Below are 21,245 nucleotides of genomic sequence, written 5' to 3'. Positions count from 1 at the left end.
TTTGAAGAACTTGCATATTTTTATAAACAAATTTTCAAATAGTCTTATCAATGAAAAATGTAATATTTAATTTTTCGTCGATTATTATATAAATTGCTCGTTATTCGTCATATTAATTATACACAAAATTATATAATTAATCAATTTCTATTTCATAACTGTAATTTTCGAATATTTCTTTATTTATTTAGTCCCTTTATTTAATGTTTAAATTTTTTATGTAAACTATCTCTTTCCCTTTAGCAAGAATTTTAAATTATTTTTCATATCATCTATATGTATTCTTTTAAATCCGTTTTAGCAAACATTTCTCTTAATTGCAATTAAGAGAAAAATATTATTTCTCTCCGTTTCATCTCATAAATTGAAATTAATAAAAAAAGTAATTAAAAATGAGTTAATTGGAATAATAAAAAATTAGAGGAATGTTTATACATAAATTTATTTATAATTTTTTTGTCTTGTTTAATTCGAAGTTAATTATTACAATTTGTTATAATTTGTATTAATTGACTTATATTCTTTTGGTATGTGTAGTTTATGTAAAGGATCAATTAAAAGATTACCTTAATTTTTAAATGTTAATTAATTTGGAAATGTTTTGTTTCAAGAACTTACATATCTTGATATATAAAATTTCTAATGGTTTTACCAAAATGAAAAATGTAACATTTAATTTTTAATCGACCATATAAATCGCTGCTAATCGCTCATTATCCATCATATTAATTATATGCAAAATTATATAATCAGTTTTTATTTTATAATTTTACAATTATAACTTTCAAATATTTCCTTGTTTATTTAGTCCCTATTTATTTAATATTTAAAGTTCTTATGGAAACTATCTCTCACTAATCATTAATCTTTTAAACGCACTTTATAAGTATTGTTATTATATTTTACGGATTTTTGGGTATGTATTTTATGCGCATATCTCAACGTATACTTTGTAAGAAAATGCAACACAGAGCATTTGAGAAAATCAACCCGTTTCCCCCACGCTCGTGGTACGTTCGACTTGGATGTGTTATTTTGTGCAACCACCTGAGCGCGAGCAATCACGCATGAAAGTAACAATGAATAGCATCGCGAAATAGGCGGATAGGAGGCCAGACCGGTGATTTTGTTCACCGGTGCGTTCGAGCACATGTGTACGTGTGTATGTGTGCGTCTCCACACATATGCACGTGTACAGTTCACCAGAGTCCACGCCTTGGGCATCCTCTTCCGCATTTCATATCGTCGAAAGGGGAAAAATTTCATGAAAACTATCGGGCCATTATTATATCGAGTAAAGAATATAAAATAAATATAATAAAAATATGAAGTATCGTTTGATTAAATTTTAAATTTTTCTGGCAAAATTACAGTCGACAATCTAAACGAATATATATGCATGTATATAAAGCAAATAAGGATTTATAATGTGTTAAAATTTTATTTTTAAGGGAACAGAAAATGGGTTACAAAAAATAGCGTATAAGATACATTAATTTGTATATGAATATTTGAAGAAGCTAATGTACATGTTCAACTGGATTTTCATGAAAATTTCCTTTTTTGCTTCTGCTAATAATAAACTGCTAATAGAAACAATAAAATACAGGATCCGTCACTATTATATCAATTTTTAATGATTTTATAAATCTGTCATCGATATTAAATATGATTTATAAATTTTCTGAAATTTAAGAAATTATATATTTGAGTTATTATAATAAAAAAATAGTTAAAAATTAGTTAATTGGACTAATAAAAAAATTAGAGGAGTATTTATATATATATAATTCTTTTGTCTTGTTTGATAATAAGCTAATTAATACAATTTATTATTAATTGTCTTATATTCTTTTTGATATGTGCAGTTTAATGTAAAGAATCAATTAAGAGATTATCTTAGTTTTTTCTTTGAAAATGTTTCGACTCGAGAGAATAAATTTTTAAGAATGAAGCTTTATTTTATAAATAAATTACAAAGACCTTATCTTTCGTTTATAATCAATTTTAATAAATATTAATTACGATATTTCCTGTTAAACAGCGAAAAATTATCTTTGAAGCTGCCTTAAAAATATCTCCGCATAATAATGAACGATGATTATAAATTTTCTGAAATTTATGAAATTATATTTGAGTTATTATAATAAAAGATTAGTTAAAAATTAGTTAATAGGACTAATAAAAAAATTAGAGGAATATTTATACATATATAATTTTTTTGTCTTGTTTGATAATAAGCAAATTAATACAATCTATTATTAATTGTCTTATATTCTTTTTGGTATGTGCAGTTTAATGTAAAGAATCAATTAAGAGATTATCTTAGTTTTTTCTTTGAAAATGTTTCAGCTCGAGAGAGAATAAATTTTTAAGAATGAAGCTTTATTTTATAAATAAATTACAAAGACCTTATCTTTCGTTTATAATAAATTTTAATAAATATTAATTACGATATTTCCTGTTAAACTCTCGCGAGAAATTATCTTCGGAGCTGCCTTAAAAATATCTCCGCATAATAACGAACGATGATCTAGCCTAGCAATGCGAATAAGACACCGTCGAGCGTGTCAAATTTTTCGTGTGTAGAGAAATTCGATTCGCGTCATGCATTTTCCGCAACAACGTGTATAAAACGACGGCGGGGCGCATCGGGGGATGCCGCGCGGTTCGGTCCGTATTATAGCAATTCAATAATAAATTGTAGAACGGCTCGGTCGCCGCATTATGCGGCGGTAATCACAGTAATAAGCAGTTCTAAAAGTAACGTAAGTACGTTGTAGGTAGTAACAAGTGGGGGGAGGGGGGGGCCGTAATCTCGGGGGATGCCCCGTGTCCGGGGGGAGGCAAGGGAGGAGAGAAATCGAGAGAGCTGAAACGAAGGGAAAGGGGAGGGAGATAAAAGACAGACGAGAGAGAGAGAGAGAGAGAGAGAGAGCCCATGGGCGTCATCCACGTCCCTGAATTGGCATAATTTACAGCCCCGTGCGAACAAATTGAGCGCGTTTATGCAAAAGGGGCGACATAAAGCACGCGATTGACGTGAGGACGATCGCGGCAGAAACCGGACTCGCTTTTCCTTCCGGCAAAGGAAGCGTTTTATTACTCGATCATTCGCTCGATCGACGATTCATGATCCATCTTGCCAAAAGATTTCGCATTTCGCCCCATTCGGTCTATCGGGTGTCACTCGAATATTCAAAGAGGTATTCGCGATCAGTTGATTCAGTCAGATTTTTCCAATTTTATATTAATGCTTTTGAGTGAAGGAAGAAATTGTACGCCTATGAGATATGGTTATACGGGGACTACGCTGTACGTATCCGTTAAGCCAACATCTAATTCGATAACTGGCGAAAATAATAACGTAGCGATCTGTTGCGTTCGCGGCGCGCAATCATCCGTTTCGGTACCGGGTGTCCGCGGAGAACCACAGGGATCTGCAAGGCTCTTCCTCCGGGGATATTTTATTGCTCGTACAAGTGTAGAATAATCGCTACCACCTGTGTGCTATATAAGAATGCGAGAAATTCCTACGAATCACATCGCGGCAACGTTGCTGTGAGATATTTGTTCGTGTTTGATCTCTACTTTTATTAAAATTTCCAGTGGAAAAAAATCAATAAATTTGTAGGCGATATAAATACACATATCATGATGAAATTCTCAACTTTCTTAGCGAAGAATTAAATGTCAAATAATCCGTCGATTTTGAGAAAAAAATTGTAAACTTGACTTGAAGTATTTTCAACTAATTATTATCTTTTTTTCTCTAAATAATTGAAATATAAATAAATAATTAATTTTATTCTTCCCTAATTTTATTCTTCTCCTTCTCTTTATTTTTCTCTAAATAATTAAAATATAAATAAATAATTAATTTTATTCTTCTCTTTCTCTTTATTTTTCTCTAAATAATTAAAATATAATAAATAAATAATTTTTCTCTAAATAATTAAAATATCTAATTAAAATATTTAAATATTTAACTTAAATAGATATCATGTTAGATTTAATACGTTGTATTTAATTTGATTAGTACTTGAATATTTCAATTAAAAAAATTATAAATAATTAGTCGAAAATATTTAGCCGTTTACAATTTTTTTCCTCAACGTAACCGATCCGGTCGTCGGAAATAAATCAGATAATTTCTCGAGGAAGGTGAACGGTAGCGATTTATAACGAGACGAGACTCTGCTGACTACCTCGGTAGCACGGATGACACTTATTAAAAGTTTCGGCTCGAACACACGAGGCATCGATCTTCCCTCCCCCCTCGCGCGTCTTCCTCCCCGCGATATATATATATATATATATATATATACTCCCTTGCCTTGTTACCCATCCACGAGAAATACCGAACAGTTTAATAAGCAAGAGCGGTCGGCGGCGATATTCCGCGATACAAGATACCGCGGGTACCATCCATCACGCGACTCGAATCGCCATTACGTTCCTCCCCGAAGTTTCGACCGCGTCTCTTTTATTACGCGAGAGCTTCCGTCTCTGGAGGCCCTTCGCCTGACGCCTCGAGACCCGAGGACCCACCCCCGGATGTCCGAGTTCTTCAAAAATCAAATCCCCCGAAAATCGTCAACATCATCGCTCGAGTAAAATTGTCGCGAATAATGGGAGATTAAAAGAGAGAGAGAGAGAGATTGTTAAATTTATCGCGGCCGTTTTAATGCGCCGGCGATAACGAAAGCTTAGGTCGGTAGCTCGCCATCGACCCGCCGTCATCCTGAAGAGGAGGAGGAGGAGGAGGAGGAGGTCGCGTGCAAAAAATACGTTAATTCCGCGTAGCTTGCATGACCGTGCAAATAAATAAAACGGCAAACACACATCGCGGCCTGCCGGTGTGTACCGTATTTTATATTTTATCCGGTACGAATGATTGATTGCGCTCCGCTACCGGGCGCTGCGAGTCCCACGGACACGATAGCATCTCGCGAAATGCCCCCGGTCGCGCCCTCCTCCTCCTGCCCCCCCTCGCTCTCCCCCCGCTTTCCGCCCTCCCTCCTCCGTACTTGTCGTTTCACGCATTGTTTATTATTGTCCGATGGTTTTATCACGATCGTCGGTATGTGTATATATATATATGTAATATATATAAACCGGACACACCGGGAAAAACGCGGAGGATAACGATTCCTTCAACGCGCTTTCGGCAAGAAGGGTGAGAAAAGGTTACGAGTGTAATATTGTCACGTGGATGTGAATGTTTAGCGTGACATTTCGCACACATTAATATTGTTAGGTAATGAATACTTTAATTTTATTGCGAAAAGAAAGAAATAATATATGTTATTATTTTATTTTATTTTTTTTTAATCCTTGTCCTTTGGCCTTGGATAACTTACGGTATTATAATTGTTGAAAAACAATGAAAATCAATGAATTAATATAAAACACAACCAATCGTTAAGCTAAGAATAATAAAATTGAAACGAAAAGTAGAAACAATCTAAATTAAACTAAATTGAACTTTGAACTTTTATTCATTCTGAAATAAGCTATAAAAATTGAATTGAATATGAAATAAGCTATAAGAATTGAATTAAATTGAAAAAAGCTGTAAGAATTGAATACAATTAACTAAATTTAAATTCTATAAAATAAATTCAATTTTATATTTTATATCTTTGGTATCTTCCTATCATTAATTTTGAAATAAGCTATAAAAATTGAGTTGAATATTAATATATTAGCTAAATTTAAATTCTAAATTCTAAATTAAATTCAATTTTATATCCTTGATATCTTGCAATCATTAAATCTAAAATAAGCTGTAAATTATATGGAATTGAATTGAATATTAATACATTAATTAAATTTAAATTCTAAATTTTTAATTAAATTCAATTTTATATCCTTGGTATCTTGCTATCATTAATTCTGAAATAAGCTATAAGAATAGAATTGAATTGAATATCAATACATTAGCTAAATTTAAATTTTAAATCCTGAATTTAATTTAATAATTCAATTCAATTTAATTTAAATTAATAACTAAATTCAATTTTACCAAATATATCTTTGATATCTTGCTATCATTAATTCTCAAATAAGCTATAAAAATTGAATTGAATTGAATTTCAATGCATTAGCTAAATTTAAATTTGAAATCCTAAATTTAATTTAATAATTCAATTCAATTCAATTTAAATTAATAACTAAATTCAATTTTACCAAATATATCTTTAATATCTTGCTATCATTAATTCTGAAATAAGCTATAAGAATAGAATTGAATTGAATATCGATACATTAGCTAAATTTAAATTCTCTATAAACCCTAAATTTTAAACTAAATTTAATTTTATATCTTTGGTTTATATCTTGCTATCATTAATTTTGAAATAAGCTAAAAGAATGAAATTGAATTGAATATCAATATATTAGCTGAATTTAAATTCTCAATTCTAAACTAAATTCAAATTTTATGAAAGAAATAATATATATATGTATATGTGTGCTTGAAAGGAAGATAATCGCGCGACTATTGCCCCTATTGCGATGTGAACCGAAAAAATTGTCGGGATTTTTGGCATGAAACGGAGTAAAAGAGGCACAACGATCCTTATATTCGCGAAGAAGATAGTAATTACAGAAGCGGGACTGAAAACGCGGGGCTCCATCAGACCCTGCGAGGCACGATCCTCGATAAGTATAGTTGTTTCAGGATTGCGTCGATGCTCTCCTCTACTCCCGCTATCTCATTTTATTGGTACAGGTTATGTGAAAAATTTATTGGCTCCGACAGTTCCTTCGCGCTAACGTTCCTTCCCGGAATGAACGGATACGATCTCGAAAAGTCTTGCCATTTCTCGCCATTTCCCAATCATGTGATTATGAACATTTTGAGAATTTTATTCGCGAAAGTCTCCCTTTTAGAGCTCGAAAAATATCCATCTTGCGAATGCATCGACATCGCGTAATTAAATTATTCAGATTAAATTAAATTTAGATTTGACAGAATCAATGAAAGTGTCATGTCATGACTGGATAATTTGAAACAAATTTTTTTCGACGAAATTTAGACATAATTTTTCTAAAATTCTCGACTTAATACTTTTGGCAAGATGTTAGACAGTCGATCTATGACGTCCATTCATCAAATGTTGCTTAATTATATCACGGCTGCCGCAAGTAATTATCGTTTCTAGGGAAGATTCCCGCGACAGGGGGATGTACAGGTGTTTGCGAGCAAAAAACACAAATAAGTTATTGCCTAGAAATTTTTTACCAAGAGAGAGCATCATCAAATTGCATCTAGCTAGCTGGTGTCTCGGTTGCATCGTGCTCTTCCATTTCTTCGGTGAACGGACTCGATCACCGCATAACGGCTACCCCATTATTATCTTCCGATACAGTTTTGCCTCATTTTTATCCATCCCCCGCCTCCTTCTGCCCTCTTTTTCTGTTATTTCATGTTTATCCCTTCTTTGCGATTCTCTGCTCGCTGCACAGAAAGAAGTTTGTACTCTTCAGAATCTCTCCCACGGTATCCATCATGATGCGATTAGAAGTCTATTACCTTATTTAGCACCTAAGTATTCTTGATTAAACGAATACCGAATGCGCAAAATTAATCAATGTACATTGATACGTTTGAATAATTTAACAACACACGTTTGATGCTCCTTCTTGATCCTTGATCCTCGCAGATGCAAATTTCGTTTCGGCTGATTCCCTTCGCATGTTGCATACAATTAATACCTACATTACAAATGTCTGTAAGTTTCTTACGAGCTGTCTTGCAAATTATGGCGCTTATAAACGCCTGCCAATTCTCGATGCTACTGGAAGAAGATGTTTTGGTCTGTTTTATTAACTCTGTGAAAAGATAGGGTTTGTTTTGTCAGAAATATAGCGCGCTTTTGATTAATTCTCTCTTCCTTTAATGCAAATACCTTGCATCAGTTTCGCAAAAGGCTCTCAATTTTTAAATTTCAAATTGGATCAACCGAGATAGAAAGTCCCCGCTCTCGCGGATGGGAACGAGACGGATTGCGTGGAATTGCAAGCGACATGAATAGCGAGGAGAATCAATAGCATCGCTCCGAGAGCGTGTTTGACGGTAGAAAGTCCGATGCGAGATAACGTCAGATACACGCGTCGCTAAATTCCTTGACAACCTGGACGCTTTCGTCCCAGGGATCAAAGGCGAGAGACGCGAAAGACTCGCCGTCCGGCGATGGCCGGGGGCGCGAGGGGGGTAGATAATAACGATCGCGGGGCGTAATTCGCGTCGCGCGCGCGAGAGAGAGAGAGAGCATAGGCCGTTATTATTATTATCGGGTAATGTGCGGGTCCCCCGTACTGTTGCCGGAGTGCAAGTATTGATGTCCCGGCACAAAACCGTTTCAGCCACTTCCTAGGCATCGTGCTACCCTGACCCGCGGCCTGCCAGGAATCAATGACAAATCCGAGCGTGCCCCGCGCTACGCCTTCACAATTTATTCGGATCGATGAGCGCGCCGATTGATCGTTTTTTTTTTTTTTTTTTAATTCTACCTAGGACTGACAATAGCTACCCATTAGAACTGATATCGATCGCTCGTTCGATTTATTTAGATTCGTTTTTCAATCTCGCTTTGTATCTTGGCTGATGGCGATCAGTGACATCGATGACGGGAATTTGATTAGTAATATCTGTATTTAACTATCTCTTTCTAAAGTATGAGTCTAGACCAGATGCATTTTATGCATCTAATATCTAGCTGCTCTCTGCAGTTGCAGGCTTTTTCGACAGATGACTCTACCTGTACGTCTCTCAACGCTTCTGTGAAGACACCTGTTTGTTTTATAGATGTACTAGAAGGTGTTCTTCAAGAAAAATCTATATATATTGATTTTTTAAAGGCCTTTAAAATTATTTCTATAGGATCATATATTTTCCCGATAACTAGCGATAAAAATCTATATTGATATTATTAATTCTAACTAATTTTAAAATCTGCTGATCTTTATATACGCGCAATACCATCCGATTATATCCTATACAGCACAGAATATCGCAGCAACATTATTAATATTGCTGTAACATTGCAGCAACATTGCAATATTGCCGCAATATTATTAATATTGCTGTAACATTGCAGCAATATTATTAATATTGCTGTAACATTGCAGCAACATTGCAATATTGCCGCAATATTATTAATATTGCTGTAACATTGCAGCAACATTATTAATATTGCTGTAGCATTGCAGCAACATTATTAATATTGCTGTAACATTACAGCAACATTGCAATATTGCTGCAATATTACTGTAATTCTGTGTTATATGGGATATCACGGAAACATGATGAAGCTTTCTAATAAATGAAACAAAAAGCCCGAGCGCTCTCCCTCAACGAGGATCGCGGGGAGCGTCGAAGGCTCGCTATAGAGATAGATAGATGGGAGGAGAGAGAAGGCGAGAGCTTGCGAAATAATGAAGGCAACTCAACTCCCAGAGCATCATCGTCGATCGTAAAAATGGCGGCGCGCGGATTTTTTTGACGGATCGACGCGCCGCGCGATCCATCGTTATCCGCTGCCTCTCTCGTATAACTCGAGGCAGATTCTAGTTGAGCCGCAGATTTATTAGCGATAGAGCAGTTCGATAGCCGGGGCTCTCCGTGCACCACCACGCCCATCCCGCGAGAGAGCGAGTTTACGGGGAGCTCGCACGCAGCGGAGCCCGCAAAACCCTCTCCCTCCTCCCCCCTTCTCGATGCACCTCACCCCTCGATGCACCTCCTCGTTCCTTCCTTCGGTCCCCGTCGTCCCCGAAGCCGCAAACGCAACGTTGATCCGAGGGACGAGGGACCCGCTCTCTTTAATGTTATGCTGCGGCCTCGATGCTCGATCGAGCACCGCGCGTCGAGGGATTTCTCTCGCCCTTAGGGCGAGGATGCGCGAGAGCGAGAGCGAACCTTCGAAGCTTCTGCGATTTCTCGCCAGGCACAAAGTACACTCCGAGAGGGCGGCTTGGCCGAGAGCCTGCTGCTCCCCGATCGAAAGGAATCTTTCTCGGGGAATCTTTCGACGCGAGAGAGAGAGGAGACTCCCTTGAGAGCGTGTTGCAAATATCGGCGTGAAAAGGGATCGCAAAGATAATTTATAATGTGGTAATCCTTTTATTTTCCTAGATACTTAAAATGCATTCACGATCGTTGCATTTTATTCTTCTCGTAATTATAATCCGCGACTCTGTAATTTTCTCTTTTTTTCTGAGACTCTTACATTTTCAGTTACGGCTGTATTTTGTCAAAATATATAAATTATATAAATTATATGTAATTTAAAAAAAAAAAAATATATATATATATAAAATTATATATATTAAATTATATTATGTAATTATAATATAAATATAAATATAATATATAAATATATACATATATAAATTATATAAATTAATAAAAATATTCGGTGAATAATAATGATGAGAGAAATTTAAAAAAAATGCAATAAAATATCTCTTTCAAAATATAATATATATTCTTTATTTTCTTTCTCTAATTTATCGAATTTCAGAGAAATATATATATCCACTTGTATAATATAAAATTTAATATCCCTGCATATTTTTTGTGAATTTGAAAATATATATATCTCTGTATAATATATCTTAATAATTTATTCATTAATAATTTATCATTAATAATTTCTTTTTATCATTAATAATTTCCAAATGTCATTAACAATTTATAATATTTTTATAAATACACTTGTGTACGTTTATAAAATATTGACAAAAATATTTATAAGTATTTATAAATAATCGTCGAGACCCACGCGATGATCCGACATATCTCGCTACCGCTATCGGAACAAGATACTCGAGGGACGCGATAATTATAAGGGAAATGGCTCGACGAGAGAGAAAGAGGGAGAGTGCGAAACGGACTCTCGTACTTATCCGGCGAAATCGGCGATGCACTTCTACTACCGAGCAGCGGACCGCGGGAGAGATAAAAAGGCAGGGAGAGAATCTGTGTCAGAGGTTGGTTATGCCTCGGATTTATGGGTTTGATTACCGTCGTGGTGTACGATACGCGCGCGGCGCGATTTTGTATGGGTAAATCGTGATCCTCCACGCCTCCTCTCTCTCGCGTTGCTCACCCCCTCGCCACCCCCTCGCGCTCCTCCTCCGCTTGCCCGGCCCGGCTCGCCTCCTCCTCGCCACCTTCTCCCCCGCTTGCTCGATCGCGTATAGAGTTATCGCATTCTCAGCCCGTAAGTGTCCATTGTCTACTTCCAGCCTCGCATTATATGCCCGTGCTTACGTCTCGATCCTCTTCGATTTACCGCTGTAATTTCGGTTTTATTAACGTCGCGCCGGAGACTCACCACCGACGTAATCCTTGCTTAAGTCTGTATAAACTCATTCTTAGGTTATTACGTAAAGTGGGGTTTTTTCTTTTTTTTTTTTGACAGATGAAATGTCCCAAGACTGAGACTTGGCCCTGAAGAGGTGCAAATTATATCGTAATGTCTACTTCATATCTCAGAAAAGCAATTGCTCGCGTTGTTTGAATCGAATTTTACCTTGTTCCTTTGAGGAGAAAACTCTATAAAAATACATTTGCTATTTAAAGTTATCAAAGTAAAATAAATATCTATATCTATTTAGCTTGGTGGAGGATAGCTATTGGTGGAAAGAAACCTACGACGTCACGTGTACTTGCGAAAGGGTATTGACTAACGGTGGATATTAATTTAAGAGCCGCGTATTAATCTTGCGCCGCTGGAGACCCCAGGTGGTGTTCACGAATCGACTATGAAACCGATCGATGAAAGAATTTCTCACCAACTATGAATGAAGCTTATTGTGATGCTGGAAACTCTCAGTGACCCCTAGCAATTTTCATAAAAAGATACGCTTTATTTTATACTTCTCGCCTCTTACTTACTTATCATTTATCTTGCCGACCTCTAGGACCAATGTTCACCAAGTTGCAGATCCCATTCGACCGCGCACCTTATTTCGCGCGCGTCTTCGGGATGATGTGGTAGCCGCTGGTGGCTCATTGATTTCGCGCGTCAGAAGAGACGCTTCTTCTTCGCGCCCAGAGTCTCACGGGGGGGACGGGGAGGTTGGCGAGAGACGACGCCCCGTGTCGGGGATGGTGAGAAGATGAGAAACGTCGCGGGAGGTCCCGCAGGATTGATGGACATCCTCACCTACCTACTCGCATGCGTGATTATTCGTGCGTACGTGCGTTCGTGCGTACGTTACCTGGTGCGGGGTACCACTGGTGCTTGGTAATCACTGGTCGTTAGCGCCTCATTCACGCTGGATGTTACGGACGTCACGGAGCTGCCTCATTTCCAGCCGGCATCGATATCTCGCGCGCACGATTGATCGGTTTACGTCGAAAGCCCGTCTCGATGGAAGCTCCTCTTCCCGGTCCCCCCTCGCCTCTCGTCGCGATAATACTTGTTAGACGATAAGTTTTGAATGACACCTTTGTGCTCTCTTCGATCGCGCGGATAATGAAACATATAGAAATTACCCTGACGCATATTTCAGGATAAATCATCATCCTAGAGCAAAAGAGGGAATTACAAATTCATTAAGTGGAGCTGAGGTGTAATCTCGATTTTGTGGGTTGATGTGTAATCGAGGCTTAGTAGGTCGAAAAAATGGAGTAACAAGAGGATCTAGGATATTCTTCCCAAGAGGAGGCCCAGCCATTTCAACACCTCTCTCTTTCTCTCTCTTTCTCTCTCTTTCTCTCTCTTCGCGTGTTGATGATCCTTGAAACTGGTCGGCTCATTAGTATGTGAAGGGTGGTGCCACCTACTGGGCGGGACAGCGGGTCATTGAAACAATAGTGTTGTGACTAGACATCATCGACTTCGTCCGAGGGGGAGAGTAGCCGATTGATTTCAGCGATGATCGATAGACGTCCCTCCGCTGCTCCGAAAATTCTAGCCCGATCGCTTTCACGCGGATCAGCTGTTCTTCAACTGATAACTCGATTACATCAATCTTTTTTGTCCTCCGACATTTTCTGAACAATAAACAAATTTTTATTGTACGTACACGTCTTAAAGTATAATTTTACCCTCAACTTGAAAAGCAAAGTCCAATTCGATCCTCCTAATGTACCTTTATTGCGTCAAGTCTGTCGCAATTATTAGGCACAAATGACGAATGATTAATAATCTAACGACGCGCGTTCACTCACGATAAATAACTCTAAGAAACGATTGTTCGTGGTTTTCCAGAGAGCGACGTGCAAGTACAAATGCCGGAGCGGTATCACGGTCACGACCCACGTGACCGTTTTAAAGGAACGCCAGCAGCCACCATCAATCAAATCGACGGAGAACGGATTCTCTCGCTGCGCACGGGTCCATTAATTATCGCGCAATGCTGCGGAGAAAAAGGAAGAGGACAAGGAGGAGGGGGAGCGCTTTTTTTTGTCGCCGTAAAACAAAACGGGGGACCGGAACGAGCAGGAACGTCGCCGCGGTCGTGAGTCCAGGTAAGTCCGACGGTATTCTAACTGGACGTCCTCTCGTGGACCTAGTCCCGTCCTCTCTCTCCCCCTTTCTCCTCCCTCGAAAAAGGGTAGAGAGTGCCAGTCATATATTAGAGAACTGTTGGGGACACCTAACAAGCTGGCCGAACATGTTTCCCAGAATCGGGGGTACCTGGGTACGAGCAACCCTCTCCGGATCCGTCTCCATCTCGCTCTCCCGTCGCCTCCGTCCTTTCTCGCGTCCCCTTCGCTGCCGCGTCTTTTTATCGCCCTCTTTGTCTCCGGTTTCGTTATTTCCTTTCTTTTTTTTTTCGCCGCTCTTTTACTTCTCTCAACTGTCCTTTCTCTGCCGCGGCAATAATCCGACAATGTGTTTCCACACGTCCGAGGAAGAGACGCGAATGGATATTGTTTGGTTTGACGTTTTTTTTTTCTCCGCTTTTTAACTCTCGCGAACGCAAGAGAGGAACTTTTTGAAGAAAAAGTTTTTTCGAATAGTCCTTGCGATGGCTATTGACCAATCTAATTATCGATTGTCTGATATGTATCCGAGCTGTTTGCGATAATAATTTATGAATATAATAAAAATTATGATTACGTAACAAAGCTGTTGCTTCGTTATGTAAAAATATACCTAGATTTTAATGGTAAATTTATTTATTTAATAAATCAGATTTTTCCAATTATTTTAAATATTTTAATTTTAATTTTGCCATCTTCAAATTTTTTAATATTATAATTCAAACATACGAGACGTAAAATAAATTGCTATACCTGTTCAATCAAAGTTAATTTAATTTCTCGTAATATCTAGAAAGATTCTTCAAGAGATCTTTCTTATATCGATGCAATTACACATCGACAATTACAGAAAAAAAATAAGTGTCAAATAAAAACTAACGCGTTCATTGTTTCGTATATACGCAACAATTTATAATCTTCTTAAAAGAATTTAATAATTTTAAATTTCAACAATATTAGTCTTATTTTAATATTGCAATTGTCACCTCAAGAATATATAATTATTTAATTCTACTTTAAGAAAATTATAATCTTTGATTTACAAATGTTATTTTCCATCTAACATTATTTCTTTTCCATTCAAGAAAATTAAATCTTAAATCATAAGAATATATTTTTCTTGATTGAACTGTATAAAATGGCTTCATTCAAGTAAGCAATTATTCAAGCAATTATATTTTTCTTTAATTAACATAATATAATTTTAAGATTTTCATGTTAAAACTAAATATATTTTCAAAACAAGAATGTCCTTTTTTCTGTGTATTGGGATAAAATAATGCTAATAATCTGCTCTACATTAAATTTATTTTACGTCTGAATTTATTCAAGATTATTTTTTTCACATAACGTTATAACTATGACGCTTCTTGTGCATGTTGAATCGATAATCTTATGCATTATAAATTTAGGAATCGCTCTCTCATTAATAGCGATTAATCTTTCGAGGAACTGAGATTTATTCATCTCGTGTATAATTTCGATAAAGCGTTGCGATCGTTTAAAATTATATCTCTATCGGGCTTTTCCCCGCGATTGTTCGTATCGTCGAATTAACGTACGCGTGTATCTCGATGTAGCGGCAACTACTATCCTATTAGGTAAGCCGATAAATTAATTCGAGAGTAGAGCTCGAGACGAGGTAAGCCGCCGACTCGGGCAGATCGCTTCCTAAAATACCCGAACGAGTTTACCGCAGAAAAATAAAAACAAGTCTTAATTAAATGAAATGGTCGCCGCGTCGCGCCGCTCTTGGACCCGGTCGTTTTACCCTTCTCCGCGTGTGCGCGTTCAGGATTTCGAATTTAGTAGTTATACATATACACAGAGTGAGAAAGAGAGAGAAACTTGCGCCGAGCTCGTGTACAATTATGTATAAAAAAATCGTCAAGTTGCGAGCGAACGAGTCAGCAACATCTGCTCACAACCACTTTCTTTATATTCAATGAAGATCAAAATTAAAAGAAATGAAGATGTATCAAAATTAAAAGAAATAAAGATAAATCAAAATTAGAAGAAATAAAGATAAATCAAAATAGAAGAAATGAAGATAAATCAAAACGAGAAGAAAAATATAGAATAAGATATAATATCACATACATTATTATTGCTACACGAAAATTTGAACGAAATAAATGTGTGTAAAATTGTTTGAACATCATAATTATATCAATAGCTTAAATATGATTAGGAATAAAAAATTACATTTAATTATTTTTATAATAATATTATTAAATATTATTTAGTATTATTAAATATTATTAAATATTATTTAATATTATTAAATATTATTTAATATTATTAAATAATAAAAAATTATTTTTAATTATTTTTATGTATTTCTAGATATATTTTTCCCTGCAAGAAAAAACATCTTTATGTGAGGGCAATTTTCATGAACGGATTTATTTTGTTTATGGCACGAAAGAAAAAACTCCATTTTGTCTGCATTTTGTTCGAAATGTCGCGGCGCTCAAACACTTCTCTCGACACCTCTCTTGGCTCAGGTAGCTCGGTCCTGGTATCAGAAACACATCGTGTCCTACACGAGTCGCGTCTGATAACACTATTATCCGAAACGATTCACAAGAATCTCCCTCGAATCACTTTACTAACTGACGTGTATCGGGAATTCTTTTACTCGGCGCGGATAATGAGCTTAGAATTTATTACTTCATTCCGATTTACGATATTCCTAACGTATTTTATCACTCATTAGTACCATAACGCCAGTGTCATAAAGAAATTCAAGAGAGAATTTAATCCTCGTTACGAGAAATAAATATTTAATTTAACTTTTGCTCTCTTGCTTTAGACATTAAATGAGGGAGAAACATTTAAAACTCTCTTCGAAAACTTAATTTATATTGATTAAAGTCGACTAATTGAATCAAATGATGAAATTGATTAATGAAGGCGTAATTTTCATCGTGTATCGTGTAACTGTGTTGCCTGTAAAAAACGTTTAGACGCCAAGATTTTACATCAGCGTGACACAATAAGCGCCCAACGATACATCACCGAGGATCGTTAAGTTGACGGGCGTACAAAAAGATTTCAATTCGACCGCTGTCAGCTGATGATAATTCTTTTGATTTCTTTGTCGCGTGTAATTGCATGGACATTACGCTTTTACAATTGCCAAATTATTTTCGAGCCTGCACATATATCCTCGATCGCCCGCACAAGCATGTCGCAAGATCCGAGGTGAGCGACCCATTTTCGATATAATTGATAGGGCTCTTATACTTCTATATCGTAATTGCATCTGACGATATAATAATGAGAAAGGATCTTTTTCTGAAAAAGATCGTAATTGCGCCTGACAATGTACTAGCGCTAGGATAAATGGCTATTCCCAGTGAGATTATAAGATTAAATCAGATCGTTGACATAAGGCATTTTATTGCTATATCGTTTAAAACAAATCAAAATTATATACAATCTATTGAATTTTACTCAAATCAACCTTTATTTTCTTCATTTTTCTTTAAGCATTTTTCTTTAATTAAAGTGCAAAGCTCTTCTACATCTGTTAAATTACAATGTATAATTCCTCTTTAGATTTTAGAAAAGATTGTTTTATGCACCATAAAGTTAGTTTACATCGCGTATATACATTTCAAATTGGACATCGGCGTCGGATGTCCCTGTCGTTAATTCTGTCGTACTGATAAGCATTAAGAATTCCGGGGAAAATTCCCTCGATGACAGGGTGAGTTCGTGGGAGAGAGGACCGGTGAGGAGGGGGAGGGAGGGAGGGAGGATGCGGGGTCAAGGGTAACGCATTCCGTGAGTTGACACTCGGCTGGCCCGAATATTTCGGATGGTTTTCTCTTCCCTTCTCCCGATGTATCCCGATCCTCTCTCATCCCTCCAGCTGGATCCGACACGGATCCAGTGTTATGGGCTCCGACGACGACAAGCGGCAGAAGAGGCCCGGTGCTGTACCGTGGTTCGTGTTCTCGGTTCCTGGAATCGCTAATTAGCGTCCCGCTTGTTTTATTCCCCTCGCCTCTCGTCCCTCGCCCGAAAATCGCTGTTCTCGTCGTGGCCGCGACATTGGCCCCCATTCTATTCAAAGACGGATTGACGCCCCGATGACGATTTCATCTCCTCGGAATCCCGTGTAATCATAATTGCGTACAATTGTTTTTTTAAAAAAATCCTTCAGTATTCGAATAATTTAATTTCATGATCAAGTTCAAGAGTCTGCGGTTTATTTTGAAAATTATTCTCGATATCCTTTAGAGCCAATCAAGCTGTACACATTTATGGATCGTGACTCTTTAATCTCCCCCTTAAACCCCCCTTAAACTTTAATTTCAGATAAATAACAATCGATATTGAGTGATATCGAGTGGCAGTAGAATAAGATACTTTTCAGTCGGTGCACGTTTTATCGATTTCTTCAACGAATATTTTGAATGCCTCGCACTTCTTCCCGACCCTTCGCACCTTCAAGAAGCCTATCTTTCTCCGGCGATTTGATCCACGCAGGAGATCGCCGGGTGGAAACGGCCTCGATTCTTGGAATCACTAATTAGTGGCTCTCTCGTTTTCTTCTTTTCCGATTGGTAGCGAAAGAACCACGAAGTCGACGAATCTGATTGGAAGATACTCGTATCTCGACGTCAGTCTGTCGCCTCGAGTGACAAATCGTACATAAGCACGCTTTTTTTTTTAATCACTCGTGGGAATTATTATTGATATTTTCACGATATCTTGCAATTGATCGAACAAAATTTAATTTTATTTAATTTAATTTTATATTTTATATTTTATATTTTATTTTTAATTTAATTTAATTTTTTTTATTTTATTTTATATTTTATTTTTTATTTTTAATTTAATTTAATTTTTTTAATTTAATTTTTCTTTTATTAATTTTAATTTTATTTTATTCAGTTTTAAATAAATATACATCTTTAATATTCTCAGTTTGTTCGATTAAAAAATTATCTTTATTGATAAGAGACATTTAATTACACTTGGCATTTCTCGAAGTTTACCCGGATAATTTTTTAATTCAATTTAAAAAAGTACGTGCCACCAGTTTATTGAGGGTTTCAGGGGGTTGAAGGGGCGCCTGGCCGTCCTTAAGGCGCGTACACAAGACCGAAGCGGGGCGGACACGTGCGTCCTGCGACACGACGGTCGGATGTTTGCACGTCCTTCGGCAGCGACGACGAGACGCAAACGACGACGGCGGAATAAAGCGGGAACGTGACCGGCGCTCCTCGCAATTTACGTCAAAAGCGGCGTCGTGGGATCTCGCATACCGAATAACGACGTCGTCCCAAGAATAATGTCCCCTATGTAGATCCGATCCCGATAGGAAAATACCGCGCGCCTGTCCTTCTCTCTCTCCCTCTTTCTCGCTTTCTCCTTCTCTAGGATCTCACGCAGAAAAAAAGGAAATAGTCGGAACACGGTGCACCTCTCCGACGATCGTCACGAGTGACACAATCATTTATTCAGATATCCGAAACACTGGTTTAACAAATAACTTTTCTCACGATCCAAGTCTCTTTTTATAGAGACTTTAAAAAATAACCAGTTTGATATTTTATTATAAAATCAAATATTTTTTTTCTTCACTTTTTCATTCTTGAGCAACTTAATAAAATAAAACAAACTTAGTATTCATATCACACTTTCCAAATTTGACATACATTATAAGATTCTGTATCATTTCTTCTTCCTTGAGTGATCAGCATTTAAAGGGTTCGCCTTTTGCTTTCGGGAAGCAAGAAGCTGATAAAGAGAGGCGAGGGGGAAAAAAGAGAGAGGGGTTGCTGGTCGTTTTGTGCAGCGAACGCTCTTGGCGTGATAGATAATGACAATTTCGTGTCAGCGGAACCGCGTGCGGACAGTTTTAACGAGCCTTTGCCTCTTGCGCGCCGAGCTGGAGGTCCGGCACGAATGGAAAGAAAGCGGAGGCCGCGTCTCAGCATCTCCGAAGGGACCTTAAGGGCGGCAGCGTAAGGATCGTCGACACAATGCGCCGACATCGCTCGCGTCCCGCCAGCGGATAGCAGTTTTTTGCCCAATTGAATTGAATGTAAAACACGGGCCTTACATCAATCTGAGCTGCGAGGCTGAGTGACCGGAGTGATTTAAGTATCGGCTTCACCGCGGGTCTTTAGGGCCCCTCGGTACGTGCCCTCTTACATACGGCCATAGTAAACGCGAGGCTCCTCTCTCTCTCTCTTCTTCGAGGTAAAAGCGCGGTGGCGACTCGTCCTTCCCCTTCAATGCTAAATTTATCAGGACCATAAGTTTATAAGCGATATTAATCTTAAAACGTTCATACTTTCTATAAAATTAGATTTTATAAATTTATTAATTTATTTATATTCATGCTTTTCATGAAAATTATATTCTTATAAATTATATAAATTAAATAAATTACATAATTTATATAAATTATATATTATTAAATTCATAGCTTGCGTTCTATCTACTTGATTAATTGCAAGCTTGATGATGAGTGTTTATTAAAGTCGTTTACAGTTTGTTTAAAATATATTTTTAATATAAAATTTATATAAAATTTCTTTGGCTAATAAATGTGATGTTACTATTAAACGAGAAAATTTCTCAAACAAATCTATAATTTTTTTTCCAAGCACGCCCACGCGCGGGGGACCACCGTGTTCGTTAACACGGCGCACCAAGTCAATCCATCAGGGCACTCTTGGATCGGATCTGCCCCGGTTCTCCGATCACCTTAAAACCCGTGTTCTTCCACCGAGAGGGAATCAGGAATAAAGTCGGGTCCGCGGCTCCGACAGGGACGTATCGTTCGGACGCGCGCAGAATTTATAGTCTCGGGGGACAACCGGGGGGGAGGAGGGGGCGATCCGCGATTCGCTAGAACCGCGGACTCAGCATCTGGAGCGTTTTATGATAATTGGATGCGCGGCATGTCGGCACCACGTCTCCTTCGCCGTATGATGGATTTTTTTGCCGCGTTGCCCGCGAACGAAAACCGGGACGAGGGAATCACTCGTCGAAGAAACCCGCCGCGAATGTCGACCGCTTAGCTTTTTCGCCATTTCTCCCGTCGAGGCCAGAATTCCCCGCTCGACTTGTGCGTCCTCCTCGTTTTACCAGAGTTCAGAGTCGTTAATAACGATTAATTAAATTTCCAGGCATTTTATTTCTTCGAATCAACGAAACGGGGACAACCGAAGTCATCCCGTGACTTGGCACGTTCGCTCCTTTGTGTATCTTCAAGATATAAAACGGCATCGTCCTTGTTTCGAGATATTGACAGCCCAACAATGAGTCACAACCTAGACTTTCGCGAGATAAAAACTCCAGGCCAGCATTACTCGATTTATCTCATTACGTCAGCGACTTTGATTTAGCTTCGTGCCAGCTCAGGATTCATCGATATCGAGAACCGAAGATGCGAATGTTCAGCGGTTTTAGGTTCTTGCCAAGTCTGGTCCTTGTGTAAAGCCACCTGTAAATCACCCGCGCGGACTCCGCGCGAGTTTCGTGGCAAATGTGGCACGTAAAACTCGAGCCGCCCGTCGCTTCTATTTTCGGGTCCCCTTTAATGGTATAATGTAGCGTTCCACGGTGACAAACTCCGCGGGCGAACAACATTCCCGCCTTCTTCCCTCCTTTTTCTCTTCGCGACGAGAGCTGTTGCTTTTGTTTCCCGCGTGCCTTCCACTCCACCTCCCCTCTCAATTATACGGAGACGATTCCACGCCCTGGA

At 37.7% G+C, this 21,245-nt stretch overlaps 1 long non-coding RNA gene across 2 annotated transcripts in view; it reads left to right on the top strand.

Annotated features, from left to right (window-relative positions):
- The window catches only part of LOC145965460 (uncharacterized), a 142,786-nt gene that overhangs the window by 3,001 nt on the left and 118,540 nt on the right, over positions 1 to 21,245 (top strand). For both annotated transcript variants that reach the window (XR_014436718.1, XR_014436719.1), the window contains exon 2: positions 13,233 to 13,492. This is a non-coding gene — a long non-coding RNA (uncharacterized LOC145965460). The remainder of the gene's footprint in view (positions 1 to 13,232; positions 13,493 to 21,245) is intronic.

This window comes from Camponotus vicinus, unplaced genomic scaffold (assembly GCF_025532165.1).
Source record: "Camponotus vicinus isolate PSW18456_S1 unplaced genomic scaffold, iyCamVici1.0 SCAF_14, whole genome shotgun sequence".
In the NCBI taxonomy this organism is placed as follows: domain Eukaryota; kingdom Metazoa; phylum Arthropoda; class Insecta; order Hymenoptera; family Formicidae; genus Camponotus; species Camponotus vicinus.
Note: the sequence above shows the minus strand (reverse complement) of the source record. Positions and strands in the feature narration are given on the sequence as shown.